The sequence below is a fragment of the Magnolia sinica genome, chromosome 4 (assembly GCF_029962835.1).
Source record: "Magnolia sinica isolate HGM2019 chromosome 4, MsV1, whole genome shotgun sequence".
Lineage (NCBI taxonomy): Eukaryota > Viridiplantae > Streptophyta > Magnoliopsida > Magnoliales > Magnoliaceae > Magnolia > Magnolia sinica.
In genome coordinates, this window is record NC_080576.1 from 68,135,294 (window position 1) to 68,148,098 (window position 12,805).

General features: G+C 43.5%; 1 non-coding gene across 1 annotated transcript; it reads right to left on the minus strand.

Moving 5' to 3' along the window:
- Positions 1 to 11,888: 11,888 nt before the first annotated feature.
- Positions 11,889 to 11,995, minus strand: LOC131244729 (small nucleolar RNA R71). The gene has a single exon (XR_009170506.1). It is a non-coding gene; the product is annotated as a small nucleolar RNA R71 (small nucleolar RNA).
- Positions 11,996 to 12,805: the final 810 nt, after the last annotated feature.

A 12,805-nucleotide genomic window follows, 5' to 3' on the forward strand; every position in this document is an offset into this window, starting at 1 on the left:
CCTTGAGCTGGCGAGACACATAAGCCACCGGCTTCCTGCACTGCATCGGGACAACACCCAAGCTAACTCTTGAGGCATCGGTAAATACAACAAATCCATCACTCCCAGAGGGAAGAGTGAGGATAAGAGCAGATGTCAGGAGGTCTTTCAGCTCCATAAATGCTTGCTCACAAGCATTGCTTCAAATGAACTCGACACCCTTCCGGGTTAACATGGTCAATGGGGCTGCAATATGAGAAAATCCTTCAATGAAACGTCGTTAGTAGCCCTCCAAACTAAGGAAATTGCCGATCTCGGATGCGTTCGCGGGTTGGCCCCACTGACTCACGGCATCAATCTTTGAGGGGTCCTTTGCCACACCCTGCCTCGTCACCACATGACCGAGGAACTTTACCTCCTCCTGCCAGAACTCGCACTTCTTCGACTTCTCGTAAAGCTAGTGTGCGTGGAGGGTTTACAAAATAATCTCCAAGTGCTATGCATGCTCCTCATGGGTCCTCGAATATATCAGAATGTCTCAATGAACACCAAAACAAATTGATCGAGATATGGATGGAAAACCTCGTTCATCAACTGTATGAATATGGCGAGCGCATTGGTCAATCCGAAGAACATAATCTGGAAATCTAAATGACCATAGCACGTCTTGAATGCTGTCTTCGGGATATCCTCCTCACAGACCCGAATATGATGATAATCGGAACACAGATCAATCTTCGAAAAGAACTGTGCACCCTACAGCTGATCAAACAAATCATCGATCCTTGGGAGCGGGTTCTTATTCTTGATTGTGACCTTGTTGAGCTCACGGTAATCCACGCAAAGCCTCAACGAGCCATCCTTCTTCTTTATGAAGAGTACCGGCGCTTCCCATGGTGAACTACTCAGACAGATAAAGCCTAACTTGTGCAACTCATCCAACTGCTTCTTCAGTTCCCTCAACTTCAACAGTGCCATGCGATACGGGGCCTTAGAAATAAGTGCAGTACCAGGCACGAGATCAATCTGAAACTCCGCGTGCCTGTGAGGTGGTAAACCCGGAATCTCCTGGAACACATCGAAAAAACCACAAACGATTGGCAACTGGCCGATACTTAAAGCAACGGCTCCTCAACGGCACACGACAACAAGTAGGAAATCTACTCTCCTCTGAGCTTTGCTAGAAACTAGAACTGTGGCACACTATGTATACAGAACGTGATTGTCCTCGCGGAGCAGTCCAACATAGCATGGTACTCGGTGAGCCAATCCATGCTCAGGATGACATTAAACTTGGACATCGGCAACACGAACATATCAACAGGTCAAAAGATATCCCCAACCAGAATGGGACAAGACGAGCAAAATCGGCCCAATACTGCAGTCTTCCCCAAGGGTGTCTATACCGACAAACCCTTACGAGCAAACTCCAACAACAAACTGTTCGATCGGCAGAAATCCTCAGCCACAAAGGAATACAATGCACCAGAGTCAAACAACACATGTGCAATGCATGTAGAAACAGGGAGAGTACCCTTGACGACCCCTCCTGATGACTGAGGGTCCTGCCGGGCGGCATAAAATTGCCTTAGGCTGGCTGGGGAGGTGCCTGGCCCCTCTGAGGTCGCGTCTGCTACTGCGACGGCCTGATCGACTGCCTCTTGTACTGTAGGGGAGGTCTCGAAGGCTGGTGTTGCGGTCATTGCTACTGTGGGGGTTGCTGTGGAGGTTGATGTGGTGCCCTTGGCTGCTGCTGCTGTGGATGGGGACACTCGTGCCTATGATGTCCTGTCCTACCACATCCAAAGTAAGCACCTAGAAAGGGTCCCAGAGGTGGTGTTGGAGGTGCCACTAATTCTCAGAATGCTTGGCGAGTCATGCGTTGCTGCTACGGATGATGTTGCTGCTGATGGGAGCTACAGGAGGGAGCCTTCCTCTTCCGGTCTCCTCTCTGCTCATAGTCCCTTTAAAAACAGGCCTAATCTGCCTCATAGACCTGTGCCGTTTGCACAATCTACTCAAATATTGGAAGCATGTGTCCGACCACACGGCTCCTGAGGCGAGGACGCAGGTCGTTCTTAAAACGGCTGGCCTTCTACCCCTCATCAGTGACAAGATACATCGCGAACCTCGATAGCTCGATGAAACATGCCTCATACTGCGACATGAACATGTCCCCATGAACCAGAGTCTTAAACTCTAATGCGCACTACTGTCGAACATGCTCGGGAAAGAACTTCATCCTCCTAGGTCCACTCGAAATTGGTTGCTGCTACTTGGGCGACGGATGCCCACCAGTCCTTGGAGAAGAAATACAGCTAATGAGACCCACTGTTGGGTCATACATTTCATAGTGTCGAATATCTTCTCCACCTAGGAGCACCATATCTTTGCTGTAATAGGGTTTGGCTCACCCCAGAAGTGTGGGGGATTGTGCTGTCAGAAGTCTCTGAGAAAGGCGCTAGTAGTCATTGCTTATAGCATCTGCTGAAGCTGATCTATAGTCACGGGTGCTATCGAGGTTGCGCTGGTCTCAGACGGGGGAGCGGGAGTCGCTCGGGTCACTCTCCTATATGGCATGTCCTACAGGAAGGAACAAGGGCCTATAGCCTTGAGAATCCTCGGAGGCACATACGTTAAGGGTCTATGTTAGAAAATCATTAAGTTATTCAGACTCGCGACCTATTTATTCTAAGTTCATAATAGATATGTGATGTGATCCTTAGGTATTCTCAAGTTATGCTCTGATACCAACTTCTTTCACGCCTCAAGCTCAAAAAATGGGCTCACAGAATTCCCAATCACTGAATCTGGTGCCAACAGCCTCCTTAGTGCCCCATTCTCGGCTCCCGACACCCATACACCAGATTCTGATCCTGGGATCCTACAAGGAGGATTTTCAATATGATTTTTTTTTGTAATGGAGCATAACCACAAGCATAACCAAGTCACAAAACAACATCACCACATATCCACTATATATATAAATCTTTGAGTACAATAGGGAAAGGGAAATACAAGATAATCGAAAGAACTCTAAAATAATGCCACGCACTCCTGCCTCAGCGTTGTTACGATACAATGTCACCTACACGCAATGGTCGTGCATAAGCTTATAAAAAGCTTAGAAGGTGGTGTAAGTGTGTACGCAAGGCAAGTGCCAAGTATGCAATATCAGAGTAATGCAGAATATGCTGGCCAGTCCATTAATGCCATCAGCTGTACCAAGGCTATGCGATGCAAGGCATGAATGCTATCTGCCATACCAAGGCCATGCATGTAAGGCCTACGTAGCCAAATGTCATATTTAAGATACAACACAAGCATGCCGGTCCTCATCTGAATCCACATACTAATACAACTCATCTCTAGAATATCACTGAGGTCTAGTACACTCCACACTGACTGCCACCTCCCTAGCCGCACAACCCAATGAGTGGAAGAGACCACACTATTCGCCTGACTAGTAGTCTGCCAATACTTACCCGGCTCGTTGATAGTGGACCCATTTACAAGCTAGTCAAACTCAACCTAGCTTAAAGCCCCCTCACTTGGGCAGATAAGGCCACACCCCCTTCCAACCGACCACGATATAGTGAGATACACGGCCTCCTGGTATTTGACACTCATACACTCATGTATCCACTTGGTTTAGACGTTAGAGCATCTCCCAGTACCAAAAAGGTTCTGGGACTTTTACCCAAGGACATCCTATGTGCCCACAATGATAGAGTTAATATTTTCGGTATCCAATCTGGCCATCCACAATGTGCCTGTGGAGCGGCTACCACGCGCTCATGTGGGCAACTCCTATCAGTGAGTCTCATAAACAATCTGCCCAATGACATATGCTATGATTAGTCACTCCTCATATCAAGCATAGATATGATGCGTCTGGGCATGAATAATGGAGTTTTACTAAGCATGTTATATGGTGATGAACTATCTTCATAACGAAGATGGGACTAGACGGCCCACACACAACAAGTATGGCCCTAACAATGGGCCCTAGGGATAGTTACAATGTGGACATTCAACCATCATTGCTCTTATAATGTGGACATCAAACCATCATTGCTCCCAAGGCATGACCGCATCAATGGACCACAAATACATCAAGTGGGTCTCATAAGGCAGCCCATTGCCCAGAGAAATGGATGGGTAGTGTGCACATAATACACACATCATGGTGGGCCACACAGATACCACAGGTGGGTCCCAATTATTAGTGCAGCAACAACGTGGGCCTCTTGATCGGATGGTGTGGATCGAAGCATACATCATGGTGGATCTCACGGGTCAGCCACACGATCCAGAAATGGATGAATGGTGTGGATGCAACAATACACCAAGGTGGAGTCCACACGTTCATGTAGACAGTGGATAAAACACGTATGTCGTGGTTGGCCCCACCGTCCAAGGTCTAGACGATGGGCAACATTAATGAAACACATGCATCATGGTGGGCTCCCAAAGATGAACGGTTGGGATCTAACACATCCCTCATGAACAGGCCCACCATCCCAAATAGATGGATGGTAGGGATATAACACATATCTCATGACCAGGGCCCACTGTCCAAATGGACAGTCTGGATGAGACATATACCACGATGGGACCCTCAGAACTTGGTGATGTCCAATACAGATGGACGGCGTTGATAAAACACAAGTGTCATGTGGGGCCTCGTTTAGATGGACGGACGGTGTAGATGTACCCCACATTACAGTAGCAACATAGCTGGTGTGCGGTAGGCCAGCCAGTCAGCGCCCACCATCCAGATGGACGGTTTAGATTACAAACATGTCAAGGCTGGGTCCCACCCATCCAGAATGTTGGACGGCCTAGATGAACTCCATACATTGAGTTACGGCCCCACACGTAGGGTGGGTCCCACCATCCAAGCAATGGACGGTGAGGATGTTCATCAGGTGGGTCCACACGTGTGGCTCACCTGCTCAGCATCAAGCTGATATATGTGCTTTCCTTCTTCCACACCCAACCAGATGGCTGGACCGGCAGGGTGGATAAAACACTTGCAACACATGGGTCCCGCGTCTAGCCACCGGTTGGTGTACATGGAATCCGACAATCACGGTGGGCCGCACACAAGAGAGAGAGAGAGAGTGTGTGTGTAGTGGAGGGACCCCACCACTATGGGCCCCTCTTCCATTCATTACAACATACATCAAGTGGGTCCCTAACATGTGGGCCCAATAATCAAAATCAACGGTGGAGATCCCTTCTCCACCAAAATGCAAGGTCTAGATGACCCTTTACATACTAGGAGAAATAAACATCATGATGGGGTCGATGGATAATGGCCCTATCATGGAATGATCATGTGAATCATGGTGGGCCATTGGCCACACCTAGGGTCCAAAGTAAGATCCATACCATCAATCGGTAGGCCCCACTTGGCCCATCATCAAAACATGAAATCTAGGCCAATAAAAACACCCACCGTTTGATCTTCTTGGTCCGATGGAGTGCCAAACTCCTTGGCTTTCATTTTGATGGAGGTTGATGATGGTTGGAGGGTTAATGATGAGAGATGAGAGGGGTAGGAGGTGGGCCAAACTTGGTTCTCTTGGAGCTTAGAATTGCTTGGATGGCCAACCTCTTTAATTGCTTGAAAAAGTGAGTAGAGAAAGAGAGAGAGAGAGAGAGAGAGGGTGGTTGTAAGAGAGAAGTGATGGGTGTGAGTGATGGATGGAGTGATGTAAGAGTTAACTTTGGGGTAGGTTCTGTAAGAGGGGTATGGGTTGTGTAAGAGAGGTGACATGTGAGGTATGGTTGTGATAGGTTGAATGATGGGTTGAGTACTTGATTGATTTGATTGATTGATGGGGATGGGTTGTAGAGATTCTCTCAAAATTCACAATGCGCGGCATTTCTTTAAAAAATACAAGGGCCCACAACCCCTGGCCTGGGTATTGCATCGGTGCGCAAGATGCGGTGTTGGAACCGCGGCGACATTGTGGTTGCGATGGTACAAGTTTCGAGTCGAGCTGACTTAGAATCATAGGATGCGAGTTAGGGTCACGTGCAAACATCGATTATAGGTCGAGGGTTGCCAAAATTCGACAGGAAGTATTGCATGAGTCTATAAAATGGTACAGACTAAGATACGGGCCTTATAGTATGTACGCCCCACGTAGCACCGTCTAACTGTGGACGGTGTGATGTATAACATATCATCGAGGTAGGGGCTCACCCCACATGTGTAACACGTGTGGGTGGGTCCCACGTCCTGCCAAATGGATGGACGGTTAGGATAAAACCCATACATCACGGCTGGCCCCACAACACCGTCCAGAGATGGATGGTGTGGGCATGGAATACGTATATCAAGGTAGGGCCTCACCCCACACGTGCAACATGTGTGGGTGGGCCCACCATCTAGAAAAGGGACGGGCGGCATGGGTATAAAACACATACCTTAAGGTGGGTCCACGTGGACGTGGCCCACCTGATTTGGATCAAACTGATATTGGTGTTTTCCCTTCGTACGGTCCAGCAGCAGAGGCTGCTGGACATCCCATGGCAGGATGGTATGGATGTAAAACATCCATCAAGGTGGGATCCACACACACATGGCTCACCAGCCACATACATCAAGGTGGCCCCCGTACACATGACCCACTGATGGACGATGTGGATCTAATCCATTCATTAAGGTGGGCCACAAAGGGAAAAGAGAGAGAGAGAGAGAGAGAGAGAGAGAGAGAGAGAGAGAGAGAGAGAGAGAGAGAGAGACGACAGTGATGGAGGGAGCTCCACCACTATGAGCTCCCTTCTATGGTATAATGTATGCATCAAGATGGGTCCTGCCGCATGTGGGCCCTCAAATAATAAAAATCAAAAGTTAAAATCCTAAGATCACCCACCGATTTCACTTCTTCTTGACTCCTTGATCTCTCAAGCTCTTAAACTTCCTCTTTGATGGAGGATGATGAGAATTGAAGGGTTGGATGGTGAGATCTTGGGGTAGGAAGTGGGAGAGAGGGATGGTGTGGTGTAAGAAAGGGATGGGTGATGTAAAAAAGAGATGGGTGGAGAGAGAGAGATGATTTTGAGAATGCTTTTGTAAGAGAGGGATGGGTTGTGTACTTGACTAATACTTGATTGGTTGATGTGATGTTTGGGTAGAGATTCTCTCGAGATTTGCAATGTACGACATTTTCCTCGAAATAAATGCAAACCCACGACTCCTGGACATCGGTGCTCAAGTTAAGGCGTTGGAACCATGGCGATGGCGCGGTCGTAATAGTACAAGTCTCGGGTCGAGTCAACTCAAATTTACAGGATGTGACTTAGGGTCGTACGTAAATACCGTCTACAGGTCGCTGGTTACCGAAAATTAATGGGGAGAATCCTGGGAGTCTAAGGAATCATATGGACTAGGATACGAGCCTTACAGACAGTCACCAAAAATTGCCTATTTGCACTAAGGAAGACGACTGAATGAGAAGATGCAGAAATGCAGACGAAAATGACTAATGGTTAGGGCTTCCCTTATACAGGGGAGCCACATGGCACTGCTTGAGTATGCCCATCAATCTTGGGTCTGTACGACGTCCCCTTGACTACCCCCTCCTAACACGAGGTGCGACCCCATGTGTTACTCGACCCTAATATTGAGAATTGGCCGCGTGTTACACTCTGGTTGGTCTGTCACGAAATGGTGGCCTGACAGACCACATGACCTCGAACCACGAAACGCCATGCCGTGTTTGATTATTGACACGCCTCGATTACCGTATTGGCCACCATTCCTAGCATTTTTGACAACATAACCCGACCTAAACTATATTTGGCTTACTTTCCCGACCTCCGTAGATTGGCTCGAGAAGTAAGGGGGGCTTTCTATTGGGGGAAAACTAGATGAGTTGATTGGGTAACTTATGGAATGGATCAACTCTACAAACCAACGTGGGCCAAATGGGATTTGAGCCTTAAGGGGCATCTACTACCAAAGATAGGTCAACCTTCAAGGAGGTCGATGCAAATGTAAGGACACTCAAAGAGGATGCTACTGTAAGTCCACTCAAATGGCCGATTATCGACCTAACCTATAGGTCAGCCACAGGACGGCTATAGGTCGGTCATAGCTTGACCATAACTCGGCCATAGCTTGATCATAGTTCGGCCATAGCTTGGCCATAACTCTAACGCAAGGTAAATGCCGATCTAATAGAAATCTCAATATTGCTTGCGCCTACTATATTTGACACTTCTATCACCCAACCTTTTCCCAGACCAACAGTCCAAGAATCCCTCCAATAGCCCAAAGATCTCTCTCAAGATCTTTGGGGGATTAAATCAGATCCCAAAAACCTCAGATGATGGTTGCTGAGTGTCAAATATTGCATTTTTCTCCCTATTTATATCTTGGTTTTATGAACATGATAATGCTTAATGGTGTATTTTACACATGTTTGTATTGTAAGGTGAATTTAATAGATTAGATTAAAAGAATATTAAAAGCATGGATTTGATGCTCAAGAATCACCAAGGTAAAGAATGGATCTTTGGAGATCAAGATTGAAGATTTTAAGACCCTAAGATTCAAGAAAATCAAGTGGAGAAGGAAGGAAGTGCATAAATTAGTGAAGAAATTCACAGAATCGGAGCTTCTATGTCATTGAAGCTAGTTCGATGACATCAAAAAATTATAGAAAATTAAGTTTGGTTGTTGACAAATTAGATGCAATTTTCGATGACATCAAAGGTACTTCGATGACATCAAACTTTTGTAGATTTTTGGAGTAACTCACTGGAACACTCTGAACACATTCTCGATTCATTGAACACCCTTCAATTACATCGAAGGATTGTTCATTAACATCGAAGGCAGATTCAATGACATGAAAAGTTATGCAGTGCGAAAAGGCGTGACTTCTGAATTCAAGTTACCTTCGATGACATCAAAGGTGTTATGCTGAGTTACACAGACTGTGTAAATTTGAGGCGGTTTTTCAATTTTAGACGGACAAGGCTATAAATATGGGTTTTCCTATGAGTTTTAGAGATATTTAAGGTTTTAAGAAGCATAGCAAAAAGGTGAAGTAGCCTCCCAAGAGTTTTTCTTCCTTTCCTATTTTAGTGCTTTCTTTTATGGTTTTAGATCCATTCATGTCTATGGTTGCCTAAATCTTTTAGCTAGGGTTAAGAGGTGAAGCTTGTAGCATGTTGAGATGATTTTCTTTCTTTGATTCTTGTTCTTGTTGAACCTTATTGATTTCTAGTTTAATATTAAAGGAATATTTTCAGTTTTCTATGATTTATTGTGACTCAAATTACACTAGATGTTGTGATAGCTTTGGATATCTTCTTTTCCTATTTTGAGATTATGAGATTGGTAAATCTTATTGTTCACCATTGTCTCTTAGGCATGGTAGGGTGATGGAATCCCTTCTAATCATCATAATTCTCCTCCATTGAGAATTAGGTCAATGAGAAGTTCAGAGATTTGATTATCTCATCTTCTAATTGGATAAGTGTTGAGGGTTAAATATTGCATATTATCCCCCAATTATATCTTGGTTTTATGAACATGATACTGCTTAATGTCTTATTTTACTCATGTTTGTGTTGCAAGGTGAATTTAAGAGCTTGGATCGGAAAAGGTGTTAAAAGCATGAATTTGATGCTTAAAGATCACTAAGGTAAGGGATGGAGCTTAGGAGACCAAGATTAAATAATTCACATGCCAAAGATCCAAGGAAACCAAGTGATAAAGAAAAAGAATCGAAGGCTTGAAGTGAAGAAAAAGAATCCTAAAAATTGTCTTGAAAATAGATTCCGGGACCAGAAAGGTCTAATTCTGGAAAACTGCCAAAATCATCTTTGATCATATCGAAGGTACTTAGATGCATCAAATATTATATCAAAGGTGGAATTAAAAAAATTACAGGATTTTTATGACAAACTTACAAGACAGTTTTGGACTAGTTTCGATGATATTCAAAGACCTTCGATGCATCAAAGCTTATATCGAAGATCATATCGAAAGACCTTCAATGCATCGAAGTTGTTATGTAGATTTTACACGGACTGCGTAAATTTGAGGAGGTTTCTAAATTCTTCCAAGTTAGTGCAAAAGGAGGTGTTGCTCAACTATAAATAGGAGTCCGTAGGGCATCCCTGGGGATCATTTGGGTTTGGAGGAGCAAAGCATAAGGGTGGAGAGCCGTCGCCAAGCATTTTTCTTCCTTTCTTCCATAGTTTTCATGTTTTCTTCTAGGGTTTTAAATCCAATCATGTCTATGGTTGGCTAAACCTCTTAGCTAGGGCTAAGAGGTGAAGCTTATAGTGTGATGGGATGTTTCTTTTTCTTTGATTCATGTTTTTGTTGAACCTTCTTTAATTCTAATTTTAATTTAAAGGAATACTTTCAGTTCTTAATGATTTATTGTGACTCAAATTAGAGTAGATCTGCAATAGAACCGAGTATCTTCTTTTCCTATTTTGAGATTATGGGATTGGTAAATCTTGGGCATGGTTTGGTGATGAAATCCTAGCCTATTATCATAATTCTCCTCTTTTGAGAATTAGGTCAAAAGAAGTTCAGATTTGATCTTAATTGCTATATCTTCCAATTGGATAGGATAGGACTCCAATTTCAATTGTGTTACTTGAATCAAGTTAGAAATCACCCTGATGCTACAAGTGGATCCTTGGAAACCCTAGTTCCCACCTTTGAATTCTTAATTTTCTAATTAAACACTTCATAATTACTTTCTTTTTATTCCCAATTTAGATTTAGATCTTCTTCTAGTTTTGATTCTAGTTACTTTCAGATTACACACGAGATTAGTCCATGTAGATTCGACCTCGGTCTTACTGAGATTATTACTACATCGCGACCATACACTTGGGGTTGTGAACAAGTTTTTAGTGTCGTTGCCGGGGATTAACGGTTGCGTTTTTCTGAGATTAACTAGTTTTGGAATTAGTTTAAGACTAGGGTTTTTCTACTTTCTATTTTTAGGTTAGAGTTTTTTCTGAATTATTTTGGAAACTAACTTAGATTTCTATTTCTAGGTTTAGAAACTTTCCTAATTTGTTTTTAAAAATTAATTCCCTTTCCTAATCTGTTTTAGAAACTAATTTACTTTCTATTTTTTGGAAACTTTTCTTTTTCTTTTTTAAGAACTAGGTTGCTTTTTATTTATTTTTTTTGAAACTAATTTGCTTTCCTTTTTCTTTTGCAGGATCCCAATATACAAACTTCTAATTTGGTAACTTCTTTTTAATTCTCTCTCTTTCCATCTCTAAATTTCTATTTCCCTCTTTCCTTTTAAGCTTAGGTTAGATTTTAAAATTGAGGGCTAAGAGAGTGGGTCCGTGACAACACTCGACGTCTCTTGAGTGAAGGAGGATTAGTTTAGGGGTTACCTATCCATCATAGGATTAAACACCGCTCGAGATCCATAAAGATAACTGAAGTTATAGTTGCCAATCAATCGGCCAATCAACCTCCAAATCCACCTCAACCCTAGGTTGAGGAAATCCAGGATGAGAATGAGGTGCATCAAGCATCCCTGCCTCGTACTTTATGAGATTATTTACAACCGGCGGGGGTGAGCACCCCCTCATGCATGGTTTTTTCAGCAAATATGAGACATATGGATATCAAGCCAGGGGTGATCCAACTCCTTCCAAAATTCCATGGACTTGAATATGAAAATCCATATTTACACTTAAAAGAGTTTGATGAGATCATAGCTACTTTATATTTTCCTAACATGTCCGATGACACAGTCAAGCTGAAACTATTTCCCTTTTCTTTGAAAGAGAAAGCTAAGACGTGGTTGCATTCGCTACATCCTCGATCTATTGGTAGATGAAATGATATGACAAGGGAGTTCAAAAAGAAAAATTTCCCACACCATAAAATGAACACCCTCAGAAAGTTAATCATGAATTTCACCCAAAAAGAAGATGAAACATTCTTCTAATGTTGGGAGCGGTTCAAGGATCTTGTCAGTTCATGCCCACAACACGATTTTGAAACATGACGCATTTCACACTTTTTCTATAATGGACTGACATCCTCCATGCGCCAATTGGTTGAGACAATGTGCAACGGGGAATTCATGACTAAAAATGTCGATGATGTGTGGGATTATTTCGACAGACTTGTTGAAAACGCACAATCATGGGACATCTCCCCAAAATCGAGCACCACCTCTAGGCCTACTCAATCAAAGGAGAGAGGCAGAATATACCTTCTGAAAGAGGATGATGATATCAATACTAAAGTGGCTAATCTCATAAGGAAATTCGAGGCCATGGAACTAAAGAAGGATAAGGCTAAGGAAACTGTTTGCGGTATTTGTGCTTGCAACATTCATACAACTGAAAATTACCCAACAATACCTGCTTTCCAAGAGGTACTGAATGAGCAATCTAATGTCGTGAATAATTATCAAAGGCCTTTCAATGGACCCATCTCTAATATATAAAATCCTAGTTGGAGAAATCATCCAAACTTTAGTTGGAGGAATGGACAAACTGCTACTCCTCAAGGATTCCCTAATCAAATTCCAAATCAAGGGAAACCTCAAGAGGAACCGATTCAAAATTTCACACAAACTCAAGAGCTTACCCAAGCATTATGAGAACTTATAAAATTTATGCAAAAGATGGATTCATGTGTTGCGGTTATAGAGAAGAGGATGCTTCCTACTCAACCTTTCCCCAATCCTAAACTGCAATATAAAATAAGTGATCCAAGCTCTTCAATTCAAATGGAGAAAGCTAAGGCTATCACCATGCTTAGGAGTGGGAAAACAATTAACCAATCTATTTCGGTAAG